Source organism: Anguilla rostrata, chromosome 5 (assembly GCF_018555375.3).
Source record: "Anguilla rostrata isolate EN2019 chromosome 5, ASM1855537v3, whole genome shotgun sequence".
Classification (NCBI taxonomy): Eukaryota; Metazoa; Chordata; class Actinopteri; order Anguilliformes; family Anguillidae; genus Anguilla; species Anguilla rostrata.
Window position 1 is genome coordinate 48,553,922 of NC_057937.1, and position 11,138 is coordinate 48,565,059.

An 11,138-nucleotide genomic window follows, 5' to 3' on the forward strand; every position below is an offset into this window, starting at 1 on the left:
AAGTGGGGGAGGGGTTCACACCGGTGGAGGCGAAGCGAATCCCCATTAAACTCATAATAATCAATTATTAATTTTGACCAGCAAACCTACCTTTCTTGATTTACATTGTTGACAGTCTATCCGTGCCTCGTGGGGCCCCGTGATGGTGAAAACAATGTCTCCCTTTCCGTTGATCAGTGTGAGTGGCGCTCTGGGCTTGCAGTGTGTAGGCTGCTATCCTTAGCAGTTGTGCGTTGGACAGGCACCCCTGCCGCTTCTCAGAATACAGGGCATAAGAAAAAGACTGAATCCGAAATGCAAGCATCATCATTCAGCAAGATGTTGTTATGTGTCCACGTCTAACCAAGTTACTAGCAAGCTGCATCCCTGAATCTGGAAGAGGACATTTTGCCTTCCGCTTCTGGTTTCGGAGGGCTTCCCCCCTATCGCGGCAGGGACTCCTCGCGCCGCTCATATAGTGGAAGCGTTCCACAGCGAGGAGCTGTCCAGGTTCTGAACATGTGATTAAGCTCGGAATCTGTGAAGCGTCGTGACACGCTTTGAATAACTAAAGGACTATCCCGTTCGAACAAACGCCATCGAAAACACAGAGCTTTTCATGACGAGGACTAGAAGCAGTGACATGGCCAGAATATTGGCCATTGCTGGAATCCTGTCATACAAATGATCGCACTTCGAATAATAAACTCGAGTGGCGTTTTTCTAGCAACTGAAAACTAAGGCAGCCTTATTCGCGTTATTTTGTAATGGTTTGTCTTTGGTTGCTTCTCTCTGTATCCTTTCATTTGTTTGGAGGTTTTCCGAAATGAAGACACTACGGCAATATAGGATATTACATCTTTAGAGCAATTGGCTTAACCGTTTGTCATTCAACGGGATATGCCACTCGATGGTTAAAGCGCGCATCAATCAATCTCACAGTGTGTTCGCAACCTCTGTATTTAAGCAAGCCTGTCCGGGGTCTTCTCCTGAAGCGGCTATCATTTCTCCGAGTGTAAGCTGTCCTTGGTTTTTTCTCTCTGAAGGAAACAAGCAGTCTGACATGGTAGGCTACAATTGTTGTTTACGCGTGAACATTATTCGAGTGTTGGTCTAAGCCATGTCGGTGCATACCACGTAAAAATAATATATTAATAAGATGTGCCATTTTAACATTCCTTCTTTCGGCCATTTTCATAAGAAAAACGATGTTCACGTAAATTCACCACATTCAGAGCTACAGACTTCGTAGACATCCAGCCTAGCGTAGGTACCCTACATAGAGCCCTTATGTCCTTGAAATATATTGTATTTAAAATATGATGCGTAGATTATTAAATTAAAAAGTAATTACGTGGATAAAAGGCTATTTCTAAATCTATATTGTTTCCTGATTTTCTCAACTGAAACACAAAGCCTGTGTGATGTTTATTTGACGGTGACAGGACTTCAATACTTTAATGAAAGAAGTATATGGTATTCAGCTATATGATAATCATTTTGAGTACATTTAATTAAATAACAATGCATCTGTGTCAGAAATAAGTTGCAGATGTAACTAAATGCAATGTCCAATATTTATTTAATCACTATATATATATATATATATATATATATATATATATATATATATATAACTGGACAGCATTGGTGCTTACACGAAAAACTACATCTCATACAACCTTGTTAATGGAACTTTTTATTACCCTTCAGATGCAAGGAATTAGGACCTTCAGAGTCCAAGGGGACAATGAAAGCAGCGGGTTTTATCTTATGTACCCTAGTAAACCATACATCACGGGAAATATCATTTCAAATGAGAATCTTAGTCTTAGGCAGCATATTCTAAAAACAGTCCCTGTGTCACTTTGCTATATGTTTTGGCAAATTCACGGAACCAATTAATTAATGTTTTTTTTTTTTTTTTTTTTTTTAATTTAGAGCAGAGGCGAGTGGAATGACAAAACATCTCTTCTGCATTAACGTCGCCATCATGAAAGCAATCACCGTGAGGCTCCGCTCCGAGCCCGTGGTGGATTAGCCGCGCCACTGTGCTTTCGAACGCCTGAGATGCATTGTAATGACACCAATCTCATTTAGACATGCAAATGAGTCCAACTGAATAAACACACTTTCCGCAGTATATTTATGGGTCGTATTATGACCGCCCACGAAAAGTGCTGGATAGCTTAACTGTCATCACAAGAAAACTGTTTATGGAAAATAGATTAATACAGGGCCAGTGTTCACAATCAAAATGAACCATAATGCACGGCAGAAAAAGTACGGTACATTTATTTCTACGTGGATATACTGGCTGTCTAAATGTATAGAATGGCCAAAATAGCCTACATAGCTCCTAGAAGTTGTGGCACCAGATTATTACAACTATATACACTTTTCCCGTAGTATTGATATGACATGAATTTACAAGAATTGGGGGTAATTAACCAAATGTTTTACCTTGAAACAACAGCACTTGAAAAAAGACAAGGCTGAGGCTCAAGAACGGCATATAAATTGGAGACATTCTTACAATAATGAAGGACCCTAAAGTCTGGAATAAGTCCTGACCATGATAGACTCAGGACTATGCAATACTCGACTGGGTTCCTGCACTGGCTGCACAGTATTAGTGCACAAAAAACCCTCTCAGTGCCCTAGACCAGTCTAGCCTATGTGGAAATCTAACTCCCACAATACTTTTTATATATGTAGTAGCTTTTCTCTCCACCACAATGCATTCATCACATTCTTTTTCTTTCAGCACCTTGGCCTGTGTATAAATAAAACAGCCCGGATGTTACCCTGAAGTAAACAAAATGTAAACAAAATATTTCTACACCATGATTTAAAAGGAGCAATGAACCTGAAACAGTGTGATCATGCATTCCGTAAAATATGGTAAAACCCAGCAATACTATTAGTCAACCACCAACAACCCTTTGAAGTTCATCACAGGAAATATAAATCTGGAACGACCTTGAAAACTCAAGACAAATGATTAAAGTTAAATAACACCTATGAAATTGCCTAATAGTGTTGTTACCGCTCCCATTATGATCTGTTAGTTTGTGAATGTAAGCAGATGTTATTCTCTGAAGCCTACGGTACGTGTTCTGTTTCAGTTTCTTAGCTGCGCTATGCATGTCCTTTGCTCTGCTGAACTAAAGACTTGTACTGCATGTATTGCTGCAGCATGTGAGAGCTGAGTCAGCAAGTGCATAGAATGTGTAAATTCAACCATTATTTGGAGTGCAGGGTTGGAGTCAGTTCAGTTTTGAATTCAGTCAATTTACGCAAGTAATTGAAATGCAATCATTCGTTCATTCAGCAAAAAACAAAAACCCTCATAGAACATTCAAGGCATTTTCAGTTCATGAAATTAATTTTAAATCTCATTTTGTGACTTGACATTACATTTATTTGGCAGATGCTTTTATCCAAAATGACGTACAATAAGTGCATTGACTGAATTGAAATTGGAATTGACCTCAACCCTGCTAGTGTGTATATATCATGCACAACATTCTACAGTGGGGCACACACACACACACACACACACAAACACAAACTCACACAAACTATTTAATAGCTTTGGATTTTACATTTCATATATAGATGGTTAAAAGGAGGAAAATGTTTTATCTAACATCTCAGGACTGGAATTTTCAATTGATCAGTTTCCCAGACAACACGTTACAAAATGCCCCTTTTGCCCCCACCCATCTGTGTATAAGTCACCCAATTTTAAATCACTGTTAATTCATAGTGTTATCTCAAAACAGGACACAGACCCGGATTCAATTAAAACTTCTCCTTAACTTTCTTTTAATACTTGGCAAGGAAACACGAACACCTGCACATACTTGTTAGTCAAATTAAAGGACAAATGTTGAATGAATCATGGCCAAATTATTTTATGAGCTTACATTATGTTCTTATTCACTTAGCTGACACACTTATCCAGGGCCAATTTTACTTGCTGGAACTTGCAGTAATTAAAGCCGAGTTCCTTGCTCAAATGTAAAATAGAAGAATTGACCAGAGTCCAGGTCTCAAAATCTACATTATTTGTTTCCTTAATAATATGCTTAGTAAATGCACATTTCCAAAGGTGATTCACCTTATGAATTTACGGTGATTCACCTTATGAATTTAGTATACACACTTTTCCAGAACAACTTACAGTACAAGCCCATTACAGCACAGCTAAATTTGTTAAATACTATACATACCACAAGACTCACCCAAAATGGATACCAGCTGAATACTGAGGCATTTCAGACTAAGTGTGCACCTTGGCTGAGCATACAACCTTAATGGCTTACCTAGGAACTGAATCTACACCCATGTGGTTGCAAGACCAGTTCCTTACCTACCACACAATTGCAAATGAAAACAATAACCTTATAATAATTAACACCAGTTTTGCTCCTACCTAAAGGGGTTACTAAGATCATTGGTTGACACGGCCAAATTCCAGAGGTCGCTAGGGGATGTCTGTCCACAGAAGAAAGTTCTGTTTTCTGAGTATTGAGTCATACAACTTTATACTGTACCAACATGGGCACTACTGAAGATGAATTCATTTGGGTAAGAGTGTATTACAGTGAGCATATGTTACACCCTCATTATGGGGAAGTATTACACAGGGAGTTGAAGGAAGGAGGCAGGAGATAAAATTCTCATACTGACATTGTTTACTGAAACATATGAAATTATATTAATCAGAGATTCAGCTCTCATATATACCCATTCACTACTAGTGCAGCAAAGAGATATGACCCTAGATGGACAACAAGTTCCAATTGTTCCCATTGTACTGCTGCCACCTGGTGACTGGGGGTGCATCTCCTGCTAATTGAGTTCAGGTCATAGTTCATGTTTTAATCAGGTGCTTTAAAAAAGGTAGGCTGTGTTTCCCCTTACCCACATTACTATCTTTCCAACCATATAGTTTCACTGAGATTTAACAAATTTTCTTGTTGCAGCTCACCCTCTTACAACGGACCTGAACAGACCCCATATTTTTGTGGCGCTCAATGCTCCGAAAATTTACGTTTGATTTTACATTTAAAAAACTCAACAGCAAGAGCAACATCTCTTTCCAAATATAATGCCGCGGTAACTCACGAACATCCACAGATCTCAATTTGTGCTCGGATTCATCGAGAAATACTTCTACCCGAAATATGCCAACGGTGTATTCCCAAGAAAAGTCTCTTGCAGGTGGACTCGTGTGAAAATAGAGTCGTGATGACATGACGTTCGTGGAATGCGAATGTTTTTTTGTAGTTTCAATCTAGCAACTTGTTGACATCACACAATTCATGGTTGAGATATTAACGATGTAATTTAGGTCATACAAAACATCCGTTAATATACCAAACATTTCAACGCTGTTATGCGCTTTAATAAAGTAAGTAACACGTTTCTATATTGAAGCTATAGGCTAACAGACGATGGCATTCTCCAAAATTAACGTCACTGCCACTCAATTTTCATAACGAACCGTGTACTTTTTGCCAATCGTTTTCCGTTTCAGGAACATAAAAAAGAGATTTAAAAAACGAGAATCAAATAGTTATTCGCGTTGCTGGGTAAGTGAAAACATACCTTAATTAATTTTTTTGGGTGAACTGTCCCTTTAACATCAGCTAGAGGGGGAAAAAACTATTAAGAATAAGTCATTTCTTTTCTAGACTGAGCGAGACTATTCACCTCTTTGGAGAGGGACTTTGGAGACGAGTGCACAGGTTCCAGTTTAGGGTGCCCTTTTTAATATTCTGGGAATGAGTCATTCTGCTATGGTTATATAAAGCTGGAATTTTATGACATTAGAAGGGAAGGAGTTGTAATGTGCAACAGCTTTATATTTAGAATATGGCTGTGTGCCTCAAACCTTATTTGACTCTTCAATGTGTTTGGTTTCACTAAATGTGAGACAGTAAAGGTAAAAATCGGTGATGGCAAAAATGAACTTTTTGTCAGTCATACCAGTAAACCATTATTTTTAATTAACAAGTACAGGTAGGGCACATAATAATTAACAAGAGGCTTCACAGTGAATCCTGGCTCACTAGTCCAAGCGGAACTGATTCAGTAACTGCACATTTTGGCTCAGAGTTGCCCAGTCTCTGCCTCTACAAAGTAAAACTTGTTCATGACCGAACATGTTCACAACCAAAATGTGTTTGTGTACACTAGTTCCTCCTCATACTGACTTTGCAAGACTCACTCTATACATTCTCAGTATGTATTATGTACTTTGGAAGTCAACTCAAAAACTTCTCTTTATAAAAGTGAGGCTTGCACAATAAAAACTGAAAATGTTATTTTGTTTATATCCTTATTTGGGGAGATGCGAAAGATAATCCTCTGAGACAGCGGGATATTTACTGCAGTAATACAACTTAAGTTTGTGCAAGGGTGCAACAGCAGCCTGCTCTATTTGGGAGTTTAATTCTGCCACCTTGAAAACAGCATCACCCATAATTTGTCATCAGAAGATGCATTAAGGCCCATTAAGACCAAAAAGATAATTCAGTATAAGCTTTGGCTGCAACCTGTACAAGTGAGAATGAAGCTCAGGGTGTCCCTCTCTGGGGAATTCTGCTGATTTAAGCCTCCTGGTTCTCTGTGCACGTGTCCTCACCCAACAGCAATGACCATGGAATTAATTAGGAATCAGAGAAGAACGAAAAGCAGCAGCCCTCCTGGGCTGTGTTATAAAAGCTTTACTTTCATATAACTATGCATATATTAGTATGAATATACAGTATGTTTGTACTATATAATATTAAAACTCAAAGGCCTGAAAGTATGCCCTGAAATTCCCAAATAGATCCTCCCATATTTTGGCATCCTGACAATGGTAGCAGACACTGAAGCATACCTTATCCATGCTAATCATTCCCTGAAGTCTTTGCAACAAGCTGCTATCGATTCAAATTCCACTGAAAATCACAGCAGTGATCAAGATTATTTTTCTAAAAATGCCCAAGTATGCAATTTGGAAAACATCAGAGTGGCTTCCATGCTCATACCTGTGTCAAGAAGAATAGGATTACCCACAATCCCCAGTGATGGGGTAGGGGTGGAGTGGAACTGACCACATCAGAAGTGTTTCTTCTTACAATTGCTCAGGTAAACCCTACACAGACTGTAATGCTGCTTTAATGCATCTTACTTCTTTTACTCTGACCACTGAGCCTCATTTCACATATCAGTGACATTTTGCCATGACAGCAGATTGCGGATGGAAGATCACCATGGTGCACTAGCTTATGTAAATGGAGACTTTCTCCAGTTACCAAAGATTAGTGAGACTGCAGAGCTCTCAAACCCATTTACTGGGAGATTACAATGTAATATCTATAGCATTTACAATACTACTGATGATATCATCTGGCCTAATGTGAAAATAATTATTACAATTAAATTTAAATTAGACCTGCAGAGGAGAATGCCATTAGTGGGTTTTGGACATGATTATTACTTTGTTACCAGCAGGTGGTGCTGTGGGCTGCTCAAACTGCTGTAGTGACTCCAGCTTCATTGAGAACCTATGAAAGCACAGTTCTGACTGACCAGTCAGCACAACAGTATACACCTTCTGGCAGAAGTAGTATAAATGACTTCGCCCTTTCCAAGGAACTTTGTTTACAATATGTTTCAGAGCCATTTAGGTTCTATTCAAAAAGTTTCTAACAGAGCAACATCATGAAATTGCATATGGTGTTCAATAAATAAAACACCTGTTTTAATGTTTTATTGTGTTTTGTAGACCACTGAGATATATATGAATTGATAGTGCCTCTGTAAACAACACACAATTGGATACATTCTTTAGAATATTGAGAACACAGAACATATGGCCTTCTTAGAATGATTATTATTATGCATCATGTTTTGCCCCATTCGCCCCCCGCTCCCCCCCCCCCAAAAAAAGGAAAAAACAATGTATTAACGAGATTACAAGTCTGATTACTGGTTAACAACAAATAAAGCAATGCAAAGGTGCAAATGGAAGCCTTTTTAAACCAAAGGCTAAAGTAATGCAAGTTACGCTTCAAATAAATAACTCAAATTGTTGGTTACTAACATTTCAGAGTTCTGAAAAAAAAAACTGGCTCAATGCTTCATGTATTGATGTGAGAGCATGCTGCATCTTATCAGTGAAACAGGACTGCATTCCTTTTCTTCTGTATTTATGAGCACCCTTTGCCTCCATGGAGATGAAAATACCTTGAAGTGCTCTGTCACAGGCCTCAAAGCTCAAAGGGAACCCCGAATACAGGTGCTTCCCGAGTCTATGAAACTAACTGGCAGTAAATAATTAACTTAAAGGAAAAAATAAGCACTTTTGGTCTGGAGCTATTTTAAATATTATGTTTTAACAATTCTAAAACTTATTATTACATTTACTTTATTACATGAAACACTCCAGCAACCAGTTAAGCATCTTTTGTTTTTATGGATGCTCCTTTGTAAGATTTTGTGGTTCTCAGTTTTCTCAGTCTTTGAATCTTTGACTGATCTAATAATGACTAATATAATATTTCTAACAGTTGATAACCGTGAGATTCGCCAACACAAGCTGTGCAAAACGGCAATATGCTCAAACGTGGCACCTGTGAATGCGCTGGCCAGAGTGCCAGATACTCCAGGAAACCGCCCACGCCCCTCCCTGCTGTGTGTGAAAACCACATCCTCCTCACTTCAGGAGAAAAAGCAACAAAAACTAATTACCAGTATACTCAGGTTACACGCACACTGCATCAGAGGGAAAACACAATCTGTCATCACAGACCACGCGCCTGCTGAGAGCAACAGACAGAAACTCATTCCCCACGTCTGCTTGCACAGCATTATCCAGAGGCTTCTGTCAATGAAAAGTCAATTAAAGCATTAAAAACGTAACAAATAATTGGTTCATGAGAAGTTACACAAAGCTGCCCACCCGAGAACACAGTAATAATTCCCCAGCACAGGCTGAGCGCCTTTATAAATGTAGCTGTGGATGCAGATCATGGCAGTGGCACAGAGTTTCTTTGTGCAAAATGAGCTGGCTGGATCTACCCTTGGAATTTCACTGGAATCTCTTCCTAGGTCTGGGCAGATAATTTAAATTTGAAAAAAACATAATTATCAATCACTATCGTCATTATCAACGGGATCTCCCCACATTGCTGGGATTCTTCCCTGTATTTTATCATTATTTAATATCATGAGGAAACTAGCTAAGACATGACATGAGAGCCCTCAACAGTTACACAAACATGGTGAGGAATGGTAACACCAGTACCAAAATGCCAAGGCTAACAATTAGTTACATATGCTGTATTTGTATGGGTGAAGTCCTGGGACAGCTGAGTTGCAGCTGGAAGTGGCTTTACTAAGCCTGTAGGGGGCAGTCTAATGTAGTATATCCAGTGACTGATGCAATATTTCAAATGAGATTTTAACCAAAGACCTGACTTACTGTGGCCATTAAAGATCCTTTGGAAGTTATCATATCAGTGGATGCGTTAACCTTGGTGTCCTGGTCGAATTCATAAAGATCTATCATTCAGGCCACTTACCCATCCCCCTGAGCAGTTAACAAAACAATCCTTTGATTTACCTAACTGCTTTGTTTCCCAGGTCAGTACAGCAATTGAGTAGAGCTCTTAGCTGGCCTTCCTTAATAATAATAATAATAATAATAATGAGGTGGTCCTATATATATATATATATATATATATATATATATATACACTCACCGGCCACTTCATTAGGTGACAGGAGTGGCACCCGGTGTGGTCGTCTGCTGCTGTAGCCCATCTGCTTCAAGGTTTGATGTGGTGTGCGTGCAGAGATGCTCTTCTGCATACTTTGGTTGTAACGAGTGGTTATTTGAGTTACTGTTGCCTTTCTATCAGCTCAAACCAGTCTGGCCATTCTCCTCTGACCTCTGCCATCAACAAGACATTTTCGCCCAGAGAACTGCCGCTCACTGGATATTTTCTCTTTTTTGGACCATTCTTTGTAAACCCTAGAGATGGTTGTGCGTGAAAATCCCAGTAGATCAGCAGTTTCTGAAATACTCAAACTAGACCGTCTGGCACCAACAACCGTGCCACGTTCAAAGTCACTTAAATAACCTTTCTTTCCCATTCTGATGCTTGGTTTGAACTTCGGCAGATCGTCTTGACCATGTCTACATGCCTAAATGCATTAAGTTGCTGCCACGTGATTGGCTGATTAGATATTTGCATTAACGGGTGCAGTTTGCAGTTGAACAGGTGTGCCTAATGAAGTGGCCGGTGAGTGTATATATATATATATTTATTTTTTATTTTTCTTTAAAATGGTATTGCATTGATTTTGTACATACATTTGTATTTTAAGGTAAAGACAGAGTCTGTCTGTACCTTACAACTGTCTTATCTTCCAGGCCGAGAGCCCTCAAAAGTGCTCCTTGAAAGTTTACATGTCGGCTGAGTGACTCCAGTCAACGCTGCTGAGAAACTCATGAACTGTGCTTTCTGGTTTACATTATGAAACATTGTTGCCGTCAACACGGTCAAAACTGTGATAAGCTTTTCAGTCCACCTCCAAGCTAATCTTTACCCTGACCTTATCTGCCATATGTAACAGACCAACAGACCAAGACTACTAGCGCCACTGATATGCTGATTTTGGTACTGCTTTTAAATAATGATCTGTAGTTTACTTCACAGTTTTAAAGTATGTAGCTTCATACCTTAAAGGCTCAGAAGGCACTGTGCCATATATAAATAAAAAAGCATTCTAAAAAGTCATACTCTACATAAATCACTTCCTGTTCACGAATCAACTTCCAGACAAACAGGAAATCTGTGTACAAACACCTCATTAAAATGTTGTTTGCATGACTATGGTGGCCCAAAGGGGGAAAAAAACAACATTTATTGATAAATATTCAAGTTATCTTTTAAAGATTCATTGCAGTTCACGAGAAATCTACATAAAATATTGAGAAAAGGGTATCCAGAATAGGACCCCTCAAGATGTGACTACCATTCTGAGGGCATATCCTTTTTTGGTAGGAGCTGCTGCATGACCCTCAACAAGCTGCAGCAACATGTTGGCAACAGTGTGGCAAGGATTGCTGCAGTCAGTGAAAGTGATGT

At 39.1% G+C, this 11,138-nt stretch overlaps 1 protein-coding gene across 1 annotated transcript in view; it reads right to left on the reverse strand.

Moving 5' to 3' along the window:
• Positions 1 to 794, reverse strand: part of LOC135255506 (transmembrane protein 266-like) — a 33,795-nt gene extending 33,001 nt beyond the window's left edge. The window contains exon 1 of the mRNA XM_064336760.1: positions 91 to 794. The gene's annotated coding sequence lies outside the window, so the exon portion shown is untranslated. The remainder of the gene's footprint in view (positions 1 to 90) is intronic.
• Between the last annotated feature and the right edge of the window lie 10,344 nt (positions 795 to 11,138).